Source organism: Peromyscus californicus, unplaced genomic scaffold (genome assembly GCF_007827085.1).
Source record: "Peromyscus californicus insignis strain IS unplaced genomic scaffold, ASM782708v3 Scaffold_4__1_contigs__length_199733344, whole genome shotgun sequence".
Taxonomy (NCBI): domain Eukaryota; kingdom Metazoa; phylum Chordata; class Mammalia; order Rodentia; family Cricetidae; genus Peromyscus; species Peromyscus californicus.
In genome coordinates this window covers 181077468-181096212 of record NW_026294562.1, presented here as the reverse complement: position 1 = coordinate 181096212, position 18745 = coordinate 181077468, and the positions used below count along the sequence as shown (strand labels likewise).

At 43.6% G+C, this 18745-nt stretch overlaps 1 pseudogene; it reads right to left on the bottom strand.

The window, feature by feature from the left end:
* Positions 1-1242: 1242 nt before the first annotated feature.
* On the bottom strand, positions 1243-6860 carry LOC128124136 (uncharacterized protein C2orf78 homolog; annotated as a pseudogene).
* Between the last annotated feature and the right edge of the window lie 11885 nt (positions 6861-18745).

The window sequence follows — 18745 nt, the reverse complement described above, 5'->3', positions numbered from 1 at the left end:
AGCCTGATTGGATGTCAGTGTGGAGGATCCTCCAAAAGCCTAATCCTGGACCACCACATGGTTCATACATGCCTTTCCAAAGAACTCAATATATTAGAGAGGTACTTGCCCATCAGTGTTGACTGCAGCACCGTTTCAAGAATATTAGGGAACCAAGAATGGTGTCCAACAGCATTGCCATGGGTGAAGAAAATGGGATGTTCGTAGAACGTGAAGTCTTTTCAGCCATAGGGAAAATGAAGTCATGTTGTTTGCGGTATGTGGATTCAACTGAAGCTCATGAGATGGCTCAATAGATAAGAACACTTGTTTTGCTTGCAGTATCCTCAGGCTTACTCCAGAACACCTCCTGGAGGCTTTCAATCTCTATTGATTACAGACCTCAGAGATCCAATAGCCTCTTCTGGCCTCTGAGGGAACTCCACACATGAGTTCCACAGGAATTCAGGTGGACGACAAACAAACACACAAACACAAAATAAAGTATTAATGGGTGATTTCAAAGATGGATACAACTTGAGACAAACAGTAATCAAATGGATACCTCCTCAGGAAATTGGTAAACCTTGTGTATTTTCTCTTTATGGTGGGTGCTTGATGGTGTGCACATGGAATCCTGTATTTCATGTCATGAAATTTCAGGAGGAGCTCTGTCCAAGACTAGTAATAATTAAAGGGCTGGGGTGAGAGTTTCAAAATGGGGGAAAGTGTGGTGAGAACAGGAGTGTGTTAACTATAACAGTATGCACTATAGGAAACATACCAAGTTCAAAGACTTTTATTTTATTTAAAAATAAATGTCAAGAAGAATAATTTTGTTACCACTACAGGTTTGGGCTAATTACTTTTACCTTAAATAACACTACCAGGGGACTTATATCATATGATGTATTTATGTAACATATATTACTACTTAGACTACATAAATGAATAATAGCAAAGGTACCAAGAAACCATCAAAACTCTATATATATACTTATTCATGAATAAAAAGTAACTGACTTTAGATTCTCCAGTCACTTTTAGTGTTAGTGTCTTCAGATATTTACAAGTATAGAAACTATGTCTGACCATTTTTATATAAACCCTGGGATGTGCATATTATTCACATTAACTCAATACATACCTACATACGTACATGTACGTCCAAGTTTTTATATCCAATGTATACATGTATATGTGTCTCTATTTCTGACCTTCTCTATGTTGAACAGTACTGTGTTCCAAAGTCTAGGGCAGCCCTTACATGACATAGCCATAATATGTAGAAATTTCCATATCCTTCTTCCTCTAAAGGAAGAGCTGTGGTTTGCCCAGAGAGGTGTACTTGGCAGCATTCTCTCTCTCCCGTTGAGCCTGCCTCTTCATGGCCTCCCTCTCTGGTCTCTGCTCTTCTGTGATGGGCTGTGAGATGACTGGCCCTGGAATGTGGACTTTCCTCCATGGAATTGGTTGGTGGCTGAAGTCTTGCAGTAGATATTGGATTTGAGGTTTGGGGATTGATGGGGCTTTTTTCTTGTCAGCAGAAGGAAGCTCCCTGTGGAGTGAAGTGTGAGATGATGCCCTGTAGGATTCTGGCCTACAGAGAGCTGGCTGAGGCCCAGGGCAAGAATGGATGGGGTTGGTTTTGTTATCTCGTGTGGCACTGGTAGCATTAGGCAGAACTGGCTTGTCAGAGGCCATCAAAGAAGTACTGGCAGGAGCTGGTTTAGATGGCTTGAGTGTGGTAGGCTGAGCGGAGTGGGAATGAGGCCTCACAGGGCATACTGCAGGGGCCCTGCGAGAAGCCAGGGGGAAAGGCTTTCTAGAAACAGGTCTTGCTTGTTGCATGTCCACGGCTGGGAAAGCCAGAGGTACTAACTTGACCTTCCCTGGTGGGGGCAGCTCATACTGGGATGGAGATGGACACTCCCTGTGGAGATTGCTCTCTGGTCTCTGAGCATTGCTCAGGGTTTTACCAGGGCCTGGGCCATCACTTGGCACATCCAGAAGGTATGTGGTAACTGGGCCTGTCCTGGGATCTTTGTTGTTGGTGACGTTTAGCTGAGCCCGGGATGAGGAGATGCCAGTTTTCTTCTCACTCTTCTTCCCCAGTGGGTGAAAGACTTGCACGGATTCTAGAATGTGCATGCCGAGGTGAGTTCGAGGCTTTTTAAAGCTGTCATGCCTGAGTTCCAGAAGTTTTCCTCTTCCTCTGATTCTTTGGCTTGGTGGTTTTCTTCCTCCTTGACACTATTCCTTGACTTCTTGAGTTCCTCTGTTTTCTTGGAGTTGTTTTCTCTGGTTCTCTTGGTCTTGTCTTGCCCCTGAGCCTTAGCTCTGCTGGGCATGCTAGGTGTGGCAATGTGAGCCTTGCCCTCCAAGTGTTTAGGCATGTTGTCAATAGCCCCTTCACTGGACCCAGCACTGCACACCGCCTCTTCACCCTTCACCCAGTCCTGGAGCTGGATTCTGGCCTGAGGAGACCCATCAAGCATCTCAGAGGATTTCTGGACATTCTTTCTCACTTGGTCCACAGGTAAACTGATGATGCTGGAGCTTTCCTGGGCCTGATCCCTCCTGGTGTCTTTGGATTGGGTTGCTGTGGGATCTTGGAATGGGTCATGTCAGTGATTGAGTTGAAGAGTCGGGGAAGGTGAATATCTGTCCCCAGTGTAGTCATGTCTGCAAAGTCCATGCTGGAGTCCATCACACTTTGCAACAACCCAGGCTCATACTGACCAAGGGTGCTACTTCCCAAGGTGGCATTGTCAGGAGAAAGCTTCTGTTTTAGGCTCCCTGAATCAGTGTAGTCCAGGGCCTGCTGCATGTTAGCATGTGCTAAAGGGAGAAGTGATGGGTCTTGGTTTTCTTTTATGCCCTCATAGGTATCCAGATGAGTTGATAGATCAGCTGTCATCAAATCCAAGTTGTTGTTCTCTGTTTCTTCCAGGCTCGGAGCAGGAGGCAAGGGCAGGATTACCAAAATACTGTGCATGAGAGCAGTTAATGATCAGTCCCCACGGACAGGTGGTGACTTCTGGACATCCTGGGTGCAGGCACTGCAGAGGTCTGGATTCTGCAGCAGACAGAGTGTCTGGCCTGAAGCTGACAAATCTAGGGATGTCTCCATTTTCACCACTGAAAAAGAGTCAAGGAAGAAGTCAGTGCCTGGTAAGTGAGGTGCTCCCCACTTTTCAGTTCACCTCAGTACTCAGACACCTACAGCAGTGGGAAAGGCATTCCTATGAGCTCTCCTTGAGTAGCACAGGTGGCACCTCTCTTGGGAGAATTGTGACCACTGTCTTATTTATGGTAGCCATGTGATATCATGTTTTCTCAAATGTTTGTGTTTTCCTCAGTGTTTGTGTGTTGTGTGCATGCATAGTGATCATGGGGAGGTGACAGAATTCCCTTGGGGTGTGGTTCTTCCTTTCCTTTCCCATGTCTCTGTAAGAGTGACCCTCATTTCCGTGGAAGTTTGCTATCAGGCAGGTTGTCTGGTCCACAGTTTTCAAGAACTTACCCTTGTCTTCCAACTCTCGGCATTACTCAACATATCATAGTGATCATGCATAGCCTTGGATCACCTCTGAATAGCCATAGCAAAAGAAAAGGGGAGAGAGAGGGAAAGGGAGAGAGAGAGACAGAGAGAATGCGAGTGAGAGAGAGTGTGAGAGAGAAGTAGGGTATGGTGAGTGGTAGAGGGAGAAGAGAGAGAAAATCTTTGCCTAACTTAGCAATTGTACACTGCAGACAGAGAGAAACAGAGAGAGTAGAGAGAGAGAGAGAGAGAGAGAGAGAGAGAGAGAGAGAGAGAGAGAGAGAAGCTTTGCCCAACCAGCAGTTGTACACTGGTGCACCGGGTATACTGGACTCTCATTGCACTTATGCTTGTAAGAGAATGGCAGGGCCAGCACTTGGAATATGCGAGTAATACTTCCTCTAGGACAGATTTGGAGTTGCACTGCTCTGGAGTCAGAATTGAACCCAGAGAAAATAAAGTATTTCCAAACAGAAAGGCCTTGGTGTCCTCTACAGCCTCGAGGAATAGATTAGGCAGGAGGTGATTGCTGTGTAATGGTGCATGGGACTGATAAGCTAGGTCAGTGATGTGTGTGTCTGTGGTGGTGTCTTGGACATGTCTTAATGGAGGATGGGTGCCACTCATTGACCTGCATTGTCAGTCATTATAGAGACTGAAGATGGGGATGGTGAGCCAGGCTCTCAGGACTCCCATCCTTTCTCCCTGAGGACATCCACTGCTGAAAGGTCGAACTGTGTCTGCTTTGAGTGCTGATCTCACTCCTCCCCTCCTGGCTTTACTCCCCTTGAAGACTGGTGTCTGGCATGTCTTTAGCAGGTGTGGGATAGTAGATGGCAGAGGTGGTGAAGGGTATTTGGACATTCATTGGCTGAATCTCCTTTGGCATCACCACCATCCCTCGTTGCAGGGCAGAGGCCTGACCCCCAGAGTAGGACACAGAGCCACAGGCCTGCAGGTATTGCCTGAGTTCCTCAGCCATCAGAGGACCCAGGCTATTGACATCATTGTAATAGACCTGGCTGCCCTCCTGGTAGGAAGGTGCCAGGCTGTATCCTTGATTTGGCAACTGTGGTGGTGTGGCCTGAACAAGGCTGGCAGGTAGTACTGGATACGAGAGGAGTAAGGAATTGGGATCTAAAATATTATCACCCTGGGATGTCATAGACAAGGAGGAGAATGTGTTATTCTGGTCAATGACAGTTACAGTGAAGTCCTGGAGTGTAGCTCCCCTCTTGTTAGTGCTTCCCGTGGGATCCCACTAGAGAACACCTGGATAGGAGAGTGCTGAGGCAGAGCTCTGGCCATGGCCAGTCAGTGCAGTCAATATGGTTGTACCAGCTGGTAAGTAGGGGTAGGTACTGTCCATGAGCTGCTGGCAACAAGTGCTGGAGTCTGATGGCAAGAGCCATGCTGAACTCACAGCTGGGGTGGAGACCCTGGAGAAGTTGCACACACTTCCTGCTAAGGGTGGAGCATTCCTCAGCACAGGTGCAGAAGGCTGCAAGGCACATTCTATCCCAAAGAAAGGTGCACTTTGGAAATTTTCTGTAGGAAGGAAGAGGAAAGTGGGAAGAACAGTGAGATGGAATCTGTGTGGCTTCCCATGAGGAGCTTTGTTATCTGCAGTTTGTCCTGTCTGGGAGAGTCTGAGACCTATTTTCCCTCACATATCCCAAACAAATGGTTCAGAATGATTCTTGGTAATGGATAGGATGACACTCATTTGATGAGCTGCCTGTTCTTCCTGTGTGGGCATGGACTTCCTAGTTGATCCACATTGACCCTTGCTCTGACTAGACAACACCCTTCTTTGCCCTGCTTTGTCTTGTTCTCACACCTGTGTCTCAGAACAGAAGTGTTTGAAGTAGGAGAACCTTAGACAGCTTCTCACGCCTGTGCCTTTGTCCTGTTCTGTGCCGATCTTCCTCTATTCAGAGAGAGAGATTCTCTACCTAGATCAGTCTGACCTTGAAATCACACAGACTGGATTACCTCTGCATCAGAGTGCTGGCATTATAGGTTCTTTCCATGTCCACTAGGCTTGTTTCTACTCTGAGCTTTCTTAATGAAATGATGTATCAGAATTTTCATATATAAGAACTGTATTTAATGAAGAATCCCTTCATCATCTAGCTCCCCACTACTTTTTATGTAAGCCATTCCTTCTTATTTTTTGTATAAATTCAGTACACATCCAATATGACTGCATGAATACAACCTGCTTATATAATTTCATGTTGAGTCCCTATGTTTCAAGTGACTGGCAACAAGTGCTGGAATCTGATGGCAAGAGCCATGCTGAACTCACAGCTGGGGTGGAGACCCTGGAGAAGTTGCACACACTTCCTGCTAAGGGTGGAACATTCCTCAGCACAGGTGCAGAAGGCTGCAAGGCACATTCTGTCCCAAAGAAAGGTGCACTTTGGAAATTTTCTGTATGTAATGTAGTAGTACATTACATATGTACTACTAATGTAGTAAAGGGTTCATCTCTGAATAAGATTGTTTCTTGCCGGGCGGTGGTGGCGCACGCCTTTAATCCCAGCACTTGGGAGGCAGAGCCAGGCGGATCTCTGTGAGTTCCAGGCCAGCCTGGGCTACCAAGTGAGTCCCAGGAAAGGCGCAAAGCTACACAGAGAAACCCTGTCTCGAAAAACCAAAAAAAAAAAATATTGTTTCTTAAATAAATTTGGTTCAATTGATTCTTCAATGAACACTTCTTAATTAAAAGTTGGTTAAATTGATTCTTCAATGAACACTTCCACAGTAATTGTTAATTTCTTGTAACTCTCCTAGTAGGGAATCCTTGTGAAAATTCCTGCACACACTGGTGTGTCAGTTCTTGTCCAGGGAACAACTGACTGTGGAGTACCCCGCCCATGTTGTTAACATCCAAAACAACCAAAAGATGTGGAGAATGCTGTGGAAGATGGGCTGGATAGAGTATAAGAGCCAGGGACTAGAGCTGGATATTGTTTTCTACATGTGATAGGAAACCATTACCTAGACTAATCTCAACAGTGTGGCTGCATAATAATGGGCTGGGATGTGACAATGTCTCGTTTCTTTTTATTTAATCTGTGGTTATCTGTAACATGCAGTTCCTAACTGCCTTTGTGTACCTCCAGGGTCATATCTGCAATTTGTCCTTTTTTAATATCCATATTTTCTAACCCCAGGAAGAACCAAATCTAAATGTGACATTCAATACCAGATATCTCTAACAGCGTCAATAATATACCGATTACACAAAAATTTAAAAGTTGAGTAAAAATAAGGGAGTTGTGATCTCTTATTTTTTTAATATTTTAAAATTTCTTTCCTTACCTGCCATGGTCAGAGGGAGAGTATCAGCAATCCAGAGTACAATGGAGCAAGAGAATTGGTTGTCCTTGTCTGATCAGCTGACCTGAATCGCAAGTGTGTCTGGTATCAGACAGCACTTACTGGTCACTGGTCACAGGAGACCTGTGATGATCCAAATTTGTTTACAGGCATTGACATGGCAACCCCAAGAACCTACCAGGGTTGGTAGGTTGGGTTGGAGGGAGAATGATGTCATAAACTGGGCATCAGCCAATGCGAAGGTCGGATTCTGAGCTAACAGATGGGATTGGTCAGAGAGGATGCCAGGAGACCAACAGTAGCCATGGAGGCTGAAGTGTGTGCTAGTGAAAGAAGGCAATCCTGACATGGAAGTCCCTCTTTCATGAGGTTTAGTCCAGGGTATTGGCAGAGCTTCTTATAACGATCATCGATGAAGCTGTGTCTATTCTTCCTATGAGGTGTCACCTTCCAGGAGTGAGTGTGCTTTCAGCATACACTGGACATACAGTCAGTAGCCTTGGGTAGGAAGTAGAGGACCACAAGGGAGGAGGGAACTTGGGTGCGAAACTGTATCAGTTGATCTGGTTTATGAGCCATCATCATCAGTCCATGACCCAAGGAAGAGATCAAAGGCTCCATTGTGAGTGTGTTGAAGGACAGGGCTGAGTGTAATGAGATCACCTTGGATGATGAACTCCAAGAATCTTCTCTTTGGGTTTCATCTCCTAGATGCCTTCCTTAATCTGTGTTGGTCCAGGCAGGACTCACATCTCCCTTCTCTGCTTTTCATCCCTTTTTGGTAGGGTTTGATTCTTGGACTAGGGTGGGAACCTGTATTCTTAGAGTGGTGGGAAGTATCATGGTGAACTTCCAGAAGCAGTGGTCTTCTGTTCAATGTGAAGATGCTTGTAATTTGGGGCTGGGGGTAGTAGCAAGCACTTGAGGGGTAACCCCTGTTTTTTGGGAGCTCATCGTGTTTCTCACTCTGGTCTCAGAAATGTGGTCTTTCTTTGTGTCTTTCTCCCTTCTTACAGTATTTAGGTTGTTAGTCAGTGAGTCTGGTCATCTTCTCTCTTCATCCACAAGTATAATGAGTGTGACAGTTACTGAAACTTCTTCCTCCTGGTAACAGTCTCTGCAGAATTTTGGGCTTCTAGCATTCTCTGCCATGCTTTTTTCTGAGAAAGGGCTAAAAAGAGATTGGAACACCTGGAGGAGGAGGGCGTTTGTTGGTATATTGTGGTGGGTTACATGAAAAAAGCAATGTAGGTTTTTTTTTTAAGTGTTGCAGCTGGATGGAAAGGGATCTCGGCTGTTGAGAGCAAAGGAATAGCTCAAAGTGAACTTAAGCATAGCAGGATACATCCCTGCTCCAGGGAAAGCATTCCCTAATGTAACAACCCTTCTCTTTAGGGGAATGTTTCAACCAGGGAAAGTGTTACAGTTCTGCTCTGCTCTGCTCTGCTCCACTGTGGCTCCACTGTGGCTAATGTTTGCTCTCTGCTCTGCTTACTTCTGACAAAAGATGGTCTCACCCAAACCTCATTCAAGAGATTATTTTCAGGGAAGAATCCAGGAGCATGACTGCCTCTTTCAGAAAGAAAAAAGGCATTTACCAACTGAACAGGTACAGGACTTATGTATGGCTTCTTATTGGGGGAGTTTTTCCAGGGTGAAGCTTAGCAGGGTGAGAATTGCTCAGATTCCAGTCCCTGAGTTTGGAAAAACCCAGAGATTGGTTTGATTATGTTGGGTAGATTTTCCTGCTTAGGGATTTTTGGGTTTTTGTGCTGAGTGGGTCATGGGCAGAGTGTGTTTTTTTGACTCTGGCTTCAGGGCCAAAGTGTGTTTTTTTCACAGGCCCTTTTTACCGTTTTCACTCTGGTTTCAGGGCTAGGGTGTGTTTCTTTGGCTGATTCTTTTATCCTACAATTTCACTTAATATTTGAAAAGAAGAACAACCCATTTCCCATCTCAGTGTTTCTTCAGACACAGGAATATGATATTTTGTTTAAATATGGGTAAAGCTTGTGTGTTCTCTCATTTTGTTTGTGATTTTTATCATTCTCTTTGGTCACTGACTGGTGGGTTCATAGACTGTCTTATGGCATGGGTGTAGTGAGCATTTACAGACATTTCTTACTCTAACTTCCTCAACAAGCACTACTATGACAGTGTCTGTCAGTCCTCATTGAAAATGACCCTGGAGCCTGTTTAGCTTTCCTCCTGCACTCACATGAGCTGTCAGCACTTTCCCTTGGGACCTCTTTTACACTGAGCTAGTGCTGTAGTTTGCATCTACATTCCCAGCTCAATAGAACTGTTCCTGCATGCAGATTTGTTCATGTTTTATAGTGCTTGGCAAAACTCTGCAATAAGAATGTCAATTTTCATAGGTGACAAGGCTGCCTATGTCTTTCACCTTTGCAGTTTCCTTCATGACTGACCAATTGTCAGATAATGTGACACATTCCAAGTGGTAATTACTGAAAATCAGAAGGTTCATCCAGGCTCCTGGTCAAAGACCAATCTGAAAAAAGTGTCCTCTTGTAGCAGCATAGACACAAGTGAGCAGAGCATGACTGGCCCTGTGTTACTGAGAAGTCTGAGAATGGAGAAAAACTGAGAGATACATAGATAAGGTATATATATATGTGTGTATATATATATATATATTTAGAACAGTGTTCTGTGTTTAATTCCCATCTTTTCTGTGCTTTTTTATTTTTAAACATTTGCACATTAATTTTTATTCAGTGTAATAAATAACTTCTCTTCTCTAAGAGCCTATACTGGTTTTAGTTTCTGTACCCTCGAGGCCTTTTAATTCTTTTCCAAGTCCCCACTTCTTAGTTGCTACTATCTTTCTTTTTGCTCTCTAGAAAAGAAAGAGCTTTCAAGAGGTAAAAAATAAATATAATAAAATAAAATTTTGGACAGCATCTCCAGGAAAATAAATGAAAATTAATTAATTTGAAAGATGGTATTGTGCATGGGTGAAAAAATGGCACTCCCTGAAGACTTATGCCTGCTAAATGCTAAGTGCCAAGTGGGGGCTTAAGCCTCAGGAGATGTTCGCCAAGAAGGTCCTTAGGACTTCCCAGAATCTGAAAACTATTTCAATCCTGTTTAAGTCATGAGCCCAAAGTAGAATAACGCTGAATTGATTGAGTAGCAAGCTAAGAAGGAGTAAGAATTGTCGCAAGCTGGAATCCCCTTTCTGACAGCGGACTGGCTTTCATAGACCAAGCTAGCCTCTTCCATCATTTTGCAGGAGAATTGTCTGGTATTTGCTATTAGGATGTTGGCTGTCTCTCCCACATACTAAAATGTCAAGACAGATGTATACTCTGGGATAGAGAAGGCAGAGTTGCGAGGTATATTCGAATAACTCTCGGAATTGATATGTGTACAGATGCACAGAAGGGAATTCTTATCTTGTACTGCAACCCACCACAAAATCTCTGGTGACTGAGGAGTTCCAGGTCTAGAGGGAAGACAACTGCTATTGTTTTGTTGACTGGAATGGTTGGGTAATTGAAGAGATGGATGCAGTGATAGACAGGTCTTTGGCAGTGAAGCTTTACTGTACATAGTAAAAGGAGCCATGGAGGTTCATGAAAACTTGACTTGTCATTCTAGACATTATTTGAATTTGAACAACAGGCCCATTGGAAAATGGTCTTTCTTGATGCTAGAGAATAGAAATGGAGAGTTAACTGAAAGTAGGGGGCTTCCCAGTATTTCTTCCATAGGAAATACCAATAAATTGGTGGGTATAATGTGAAGTATTCTACCCTCTCTCTATTTCAGTATGGAGTGACTTTAAACACCAACACCAGGTCTATCTCATTATCGCTTTGCACATCAGTACAGATTGCAGCATTTTTTCAGGAATATCTATGTTAGCTGATCTTGCTGTCCAATAATAGAGCAATGGAGGAGGAATATGTGATGTCTACACACAACAGAACCATTTCAGCTAAAGTGATGAATGTAGTCAAAGTGATTTCAGGAGAGTTCTTGTAACTCATAATAATCATATTATACAATATGTATCTAGTCCCAGACAAATATCTCCCAATGCTGTCTCTATATATGGATGCTAGATTACTCACATCTTCATGTTCCATTCCTGACACTGAAGGCAATGCTGTTGAGCATATGACCAATGCCTAAGATTTTTGGTGAGAATTAAGGAATGGGTAGGCCTTGGTCACAAAGTTACTGGGCTCAGTATACAATGTATAGTTTTAAAGAATGTGTTCAATGAATAGTACAATGATAATTAATGACATTGAGGATTCAATACCATTACCGCATTGTGTGAATTGCTTTAAAATGAAAAGTGCTTCCTGAGCTTCTTTAATAAGGACTTTTTACAAGACCCTTAATTTGAATACATAAAGATTAAAACAATAATTTCAAGGTTAGAAGATATCCATCCAAATGTGTTTCCACTACTCCTAAGGTGTAAAGTGAAGCACAGTAATCTCATGTCAGTGTGCAAATCTGTAATTAAAACTACACAGAGAGAGTTATAAAAATCAGAGGTCTCCCTAAACCATTGCTTTCCATTATTCTTGAGTACTCAAATTTGTCCCTGTGAGGATCATTGCATACAGGTAGTAGGAACATTCCATGCTAGGTTTGTTAACATTTTCTAGATGGGTGATTCTGGACATAGCTCATTTTAGAGCATACACTTTTGGGCCTACACATTAGTTGCAGGTTAGATATTGTGAAGAAAGATATACCATGAAACTCTATTTACAGGGTGAATACAATTCCTTCTTAAAAATCAGATGCCCCACTTCATAGAAGTAGAAAAACAATCATAACTTTAACATAAAAGCACTAAATATCCAAGATAGTATTAGCACATCTCATATGAGGCTAGTGATTCACAGGTATTGTAGCAAGCACAGCCTATAACTGAAACAAGGTAGATTGCCAGAAAAAAAATGAATCTGAGTTAAGTTCCATTTGGAAATACACGTGGTTTAGTCTCTTTGGATTTTAGGTATGTTCCAAAAATGCACCCTGGAGTACACATGGCCTCTTCATTAAGTCATGCACTAAAACGTGGTTATCCACCTTACAGAAAGAACCTGGATTCCACATGTCTTCTTGCTGCATTCCTTTAGTCTCTGCCCTCTTGAGGCAGGGGCTGAGGAAGAGGCAGAGGTGGACACAGTAGGGGAGGCTGAGGTTGATTTGCAGACAAAGGGAGAGGGGAAGGCAGGCAGCTCTTTCTGAGTTTAATGTTTGCCTGTTCGATTTAGCAAGGTCCAGGTTAGGCTGGGCTATGGAGAGGGTCTTTTTCTCAAGAAACGAAATGTGAGTTAGTAAATAATTGAATTCTGTTTACTATAATTAACCCTGGACAAAGTTAATTACCGATCAATGCCTCAGAGGCCAAAGTGTAACAAATTCTGATACTGTTAGAGCACAGAGTAGCACAAAGAGTTGAAGGTTCAGGAGATGCCAGTTTTCTTCTCTCCCTTCTTCCACAGTGAGTGACTGACTTTCACAGACTCCAGCATGTGCACGCTGAGGTGGGTTTGAGGCCTGTTAATTCTATTATGGCTGAGCTCCAGTAATTTCTGCTTCCTCTTGGTGTTGAGGACAGTGAATTGATGGCTTCAGCTCCTTCAGCTTTCTTGGAATTGATTTCTCTAGTTCTCTTGATCTTGTATTGTATGATTCCTAGGTCTGCTGGGCCTGCAGAGTGTGGCTTTCTGAGCTTTGCCCTCCATTTGCTGGGCCATGTTATTAATATCCCCTTCTCTGGCCACAGCACTGACCCCAGCCTCTCTTCCTCTACCATGTCCTGATATTGGATTCTGACCAGAGAAGGTATGTGAAGAGGATTAGAGCCTTTTTCTTCCATCCTCAACTGGTTTAAGGTTGTGCTGAAGACACTGTACCTTTACCGGGCTTGATTGCTCCTGATGACTATGGAGTCTTTGCATTGGGTGGCTGTAGGAACCTGGAATTGGTTTAGTTCAGAGAGGGAGTTGATCATTTGGGGAGGTGAACTTCTGCCACCAGTGTAGTCATGTCTGCAAAGTCCATGCTGGAGGCCAACACACTGTGCATGTCCCAGGCTCATCCTGACTAAGACTGCTGCTTTCCCTGGTGGCATTGTAAGAAGCAAGCTTCTGCCCTAGGCTCCCAGCATCAGTGAAGTGCAAGGGATGCTGCATGTCGGGGTGTGCTAAAGGGAAGAGAGATGGGTCTTGGTTTTCTCTCGTGCACACATAGGCATCCAGAGGCATTGACAGATGTGCTGCCATCTCATGCAGGTTGTCATTTTCTGTTCCAGTCATGGAGCTTGTGACAATACCAGGATTTCTGAAGGTTGTGGATGGGGGCAGTTAATGACTTGTCCCAATCAATAGTTGGTGTCCTTATCTGGGAATGCAGGGTGTAGGAGTAGCAGAGGTCTGTTCTGCAGCTGAGGGAGTCTCTGGCTTGAGGTGTGATTCCCAGGGAAGTTTCCCTTTGCAACACTGAAAAAGAGTCAAGGAAGAAGTCAGTCCCTAATGCCCCCTCCTCTCAATGCACCTCTGCACTTAGGCCCCTACAACAGCTTGATGACATTCTTAGGATCTCTGCCACAGCTGCAGATATTCAGAAACATCAGTCTGAGTTGAGTTCCAGTTGTAAACACATTCAGTTAAGTCTCTGGGAGGATTTTTGGTAGGTACCAAAAATGCACCTTGGCTTACACATGTCCTCTTCTTCCAATCATGCTGGGAAACCTGGATATCCACATAGACAGAAAGAAACTTCATTCCATTTAGTTTGTGGGAGCATTTCTTTAGTCTCAACACTCTTGAGATAGGGCCAGGATCAGGGGTAGGTCCAGGGCTATTTTAGAGGCAGAGGCCGAGTCATAGGCAGAGGTAGAGGTAGTGACAGAGGTAGAGGCAGTCTGATGTTAGTAAGTTCAAGGCTAGCCTTACCAACATAGTGTGGTGGTACTGTGTTCCCCAAAATATTGTGCACCCTATTAAACTTATTTAGGGTAAGAGAACAGAACAGCCACTAGATACAGAGGCTAGAAAATGGTGGCACTCATTCCTTTAATCCTAGCATTCCAGAGGCAGAAACCCCTCTGGATCTCTGTGAGTTCAAGACCACATTGGAAACAGCCAGACATTGTGATACATGCCTTTAATCCCAGAAATTGAGCCTTTAATCCCAGGAAGTGAGGGTAGAAAGCAGAAAGGTATATAAGGCATGAAAACCAGGAACTAGGCTGGTTAAGCATTCAGGCTTTCGAGAAGCAGTTCAGCTGAGATTAATCTGGATAAGGGCTCAGAGGCTTCCAGTCTGAGGAAACAGCATCAGCTGAGGAATTGATGAGGTGAGGAAGCTGTGCCTTGTTCTGTCTCTCTGATCTTCCAGCATTCATCCCAATACCTGGTTTCAGGTTTGTTTTTATTAATAGGACTCTTTAAGATTCATGCTACAACATAGTCAGTTCATTAACATTCAGGGTTATGGAGAGAGAACCTGGTTCAATAAATTAAAAGCAAATTAATAAATAAATGAGTTATATTTCCTATGTGTCACCCTGTAAAATGAAATGCCAAATGCCTCAGAGGCCATAGTGTGAGTAACCCTGATAGTATGAGAGCACAGAGTATGTGAAAGAGTTGAATGTTCACAGACAGGACAGAATGGAACAGCACAACAGCCACTCAAGAAATCCTGGCTGTAGTTGACAGATGGTCTCTCAGGGAAGTAAAGCATTTGTTGCCAGAATAAACAAACAGTTATTTGAGAGGAGGTCCTAGAGAACAGGACGACATCTTTGCTATTGCTACCTCAGTAGGAAGATTAATATCTAGATTATTTAGAATTAGATAAAATACATAAATCATAAGAAAGAAGACAACCCAGGAAGTAAAGGACAAAGAAAAAGACAGTCCTCCCCAATTTCATAAAAAGGAGAGTGAGGACATACAAAGGTTCAGATTGAGGAGGAATTAAGGACATGCATGTGAACCTCCTAGATGCCATCCAAGGCCAACTAGAAAAGAAATGACAGCCACCACTGAGAGAGTTCACAGAAAGGAATGCTATACAGTGCTGGAGGGGATGGGAAGTTTTCCTGCCTGATTGGAGGTCAGTGTGGCAGGTCCTCCAACATCCAAAACCTGGACCATCACATGGTACATATATGCCTTTAGAAAGAACTCAATATATTAGAGATGTACTTTCCCATCAATGTTGACTGCAGCACTGTTTGGAGAACAAGCATAGTGTCCAACAGCATTGCCATGGGTGAAGAAAATGGGATGTCTGAGGAAAGTAAAGTGTTTTCAGCCATAGGGAAAATGAAGTTATGTTGTTTGCCGTATGTGGATTCAACTCAGGCTCCATGAGATGGCTAAGTAAATAAGAACACTGGAGTGATTGCAGAATCCCCGGGCTTGCTTCAGAGCAAATCCTGGTGGCTTTCTAACTCTCTTATTTCCAGACCCTAGAAATGATGCCCTTTTCCATCCTCTGTGGGCACTCCACACATGTGTTCCACATGAATTCAGGTGGACGACACACAGACAAACACACATGCAAAATAAATTAAAGTATTTAATGGATGAATTCAAAGATGGAAACAACTTGAGATAAACATAGTTATGAAATGAAACTCTTCTCAAGAAGATGGTCAGCCTTATATATTTTCTCTTCAAGGTGGGTGCTTGATAGTATATACATGGAATCCTGTATTTCATTTCATGAAATTTCAGAAGGAGATTTGTCCCAGACCCAGTAATGATTAAAGGACTGGGGTAAGTGGTTTAAATGGGAGGAAGTGTGGAACAGGAGTGTGTTTACTATAACAGTATACACTATAGGAAACATACCAAGTTCAAAGACTTTTATTTTATTTGAAAATAAAAGTCAAAGAGAATAATTACTTTTACCTTAAATAAACACTACCAGTGATTTATAGTATATGATATATTTATGTAACACATATTTCTAGTTTGGTAACATGAATAGTAGAAAAGGTATGAAGAAACCATCAAAGCCTTCTATATATATTTACTCGTGGATGATATAACTGACTTTAGTTTCTTCAGTCACTTTTAATGTCTTCAAATATTTACAAGTATAGAAACTATGTCTGACAGTTATATATATATAAATCCTTGCATCTACCAATTAGTCTCCTTAATTACATATGTACCTACTTATCTACACATTCACCCAGATCTTTAAATCCAATGTATAAATGTATATGTGTATCTATATCTCCCTTTGTCTATGTTGAATAGTACTGTGTTCCAAAATCTAGGCCACAACTTACATGAAATAGCCAAAATAGTAGAAATTTCCATATCCTTCTGCCTCTGAAGGAAAGGCTGTGGTTTTCCCAGAGAGCATTCTCTCTCTCCCGTTGAGCCTGCCTCTTCATGGCCTTCCTCTCTGGTCTCTGCTCTTTTGTGATGGGCTGTGAGATGACTGGCCCTGGAATGTCAACTTTCCTCCATGGAATTGGTTGGTGGCTAAAGTCTTGCAGTAGATATTGGATTTGAGGTTTGGGAGGTGATGGGGCCTTGTTCTTGTCAGCAGAATCAAGCTCCCTCTGTAGTGAAGTGTGAGATGATGCCCTGTAGGATTCTGACCTACAGACAGCCTGCTGAGGACCGGGACAAGACTGGATGGGGTTGGTTATGTTAGCTCGTGTTTCCCTGGTCACAATGGGCAGAATTGGTTTGTCAGAGGCCAACAGAAGTGCTGGCAGGAGCTGTTTGGGTTGGCTTGAGTATGGTAGGCTGAGCCGAGTGGGAATGAGGCCTCACAGGGTATACTGCAGGGGACCTGCGTGAAGCCAGGGCGAGAGGCTTTCTAGAAACCAGTCTGGCTTGAGGCTTGTCCAGGGCTGGGAAAGGCAGAGGTACTAACTTGACCTTCCCAGGTGGGGGCAGTTCATAGTGGGATGGAGAGAGCTACTTGCAAACACTGCTCTCTGGTCTCTAAGCATTGCCCAGCATTTTATCAGGGCCTCAGCCATCACATGGCACATCCTGTAGTGATGTGGTGCCTGGGTGTGTTCTGGGATCTTTGTTGCACTTGAAATTTAGCAGAGCCTTGGTGGATGAGTTGCCAGTTTTTTTCTCACTCTTCTTTTCCAGTGTGTGAAAGACCTGCATGGAGCATGTGCTTTCCGAGGTGAGTTCGGGGCTTTTTAAAGCTGTCCTGGCTGAGCTCATGTATATTTTCTTCCTCTTGGTCTTGGGGATGGTGGGCTTCTCTTGTGTCTTGACTCTGTGACTTGATGGCTTCAGCTGCTGTATTTTGCTGAAATTGTTTTCCCTAGTCCTCTTAGTCCCATCTTGCCCCTGCACCCTAGTTACCCTGGGCCAGATGGGTGTGGCTTCCTGAGCTTTGCCTTCCAAATGTTTGTTGTTTATGTTGTCAATAACCCCTTCACTAGCCGCAGCATTGGCCCCAGCCTCTCTACACTCCACCAGGTCCTGGTGCTGGATTTGGGCCTGAAGAGCTCCATGAAGCAGATGAGGTAATTTCTTTCTTGCTTACCTGTTCAGAGAGTCCTATGATCCTGGATCTTTCTTGAAACTTATTCCTCCTGATGACTGTGGAGTCTTTCAAATGGATTCCTGTGGGATTTTCCCAGTAGTCTAGGTCAGTGAGGGAGTTTAAGAGTTGAGGAAGTTAAATATCTGACAGCACTCTAGTCATGTCTTCCAAGTCAATGCTTGAGACCATGACACTCTACAAAGACCCAGTCTCTCCTAGACCAAGGCTGTTGCTTCCCAAGATGGCATTATCAGAAGCTGGGTTCTGCCTTAGTCTCCCATCATCAATGTAGTTCAGGGGCTACTGCATGTCTGGGTGTGCTAAAGGGAGGAGGGATGAGCCTTGGTTTTCTGTACTGCCCTCATAGGCATTCAGCAGCTTTGATTGCTCAGCAGTCATCTCTTCCACATTGTTATTTTCTGTTTGTTCCAGGCTTGGAGCTGGAGGCAAAGAAGGAATTCTGAAGGACTGTGAATAAGGGCAGTTAATGACCTGTCCCCATCAATATATGGTATCTTCATTTGGGTATCCTGGGTGCAGACATTGCAGCAGTCAGGACTCTGTAGCAGACAGAGTTTCAGGCCTGAAGGTGTCAACCTTCAGGCTGTCTCCATTTCCACCACTGGAAAAGAGTCAAGGAAGGAGTCAGTGCCTGGTAAGTGAGATGATCCCCTCCTTTCAGTGCACCTCAGCACTCAGGTTCCTTCAGTAGTGGGCCAGGCATTCCTATGAGCTATGCTTGAGTAGCAATGGTACCACCTCGTTTTACAGACACTTAGTAACTACTCAGTTGTTCCTGGTGAACATTCCCTGTCCTGTTTTTGGAGGAGTGTTAATCTAAGTATTTCATTGTTATAATAGATCACGGCCCCAAAAATTCATAGCTATATTAGCCACATATGGTTTTAATTTTCCTCTCTGTCCTTCTGGACATATGCATTCAAGTGATCTTGTGCTTTGTTTCACTTGAGATAATGTTCCAATCTCTAACAGCTGAATATTTACCTCCTGAAGCAGCCAATTTGGATGCCAAAATTCTGGTGCAATTATTGTCACATCTGCACCTGTGTCTACCAAACCATCCAAAAATGTCATTTATTCCTATTTTTAATATTGGTCTTTGTTCATTTATAAAATTTTGCCAAAAAATTTGCTTCATGGTTTCTCCTGAATTTTCTATTCTCTCTGCCTCAACTGTTCTATCACCCCAAGCAGCCTGGTTTATTCCAATAAGCATTTGGTTATTTAATTGCTCTGAGAAGGGGTTTCTTCTATGATGGCAGGAAAGGTCAGAAGTGAATTTTTTGTGGGGGCCTGCATGACGGCCCT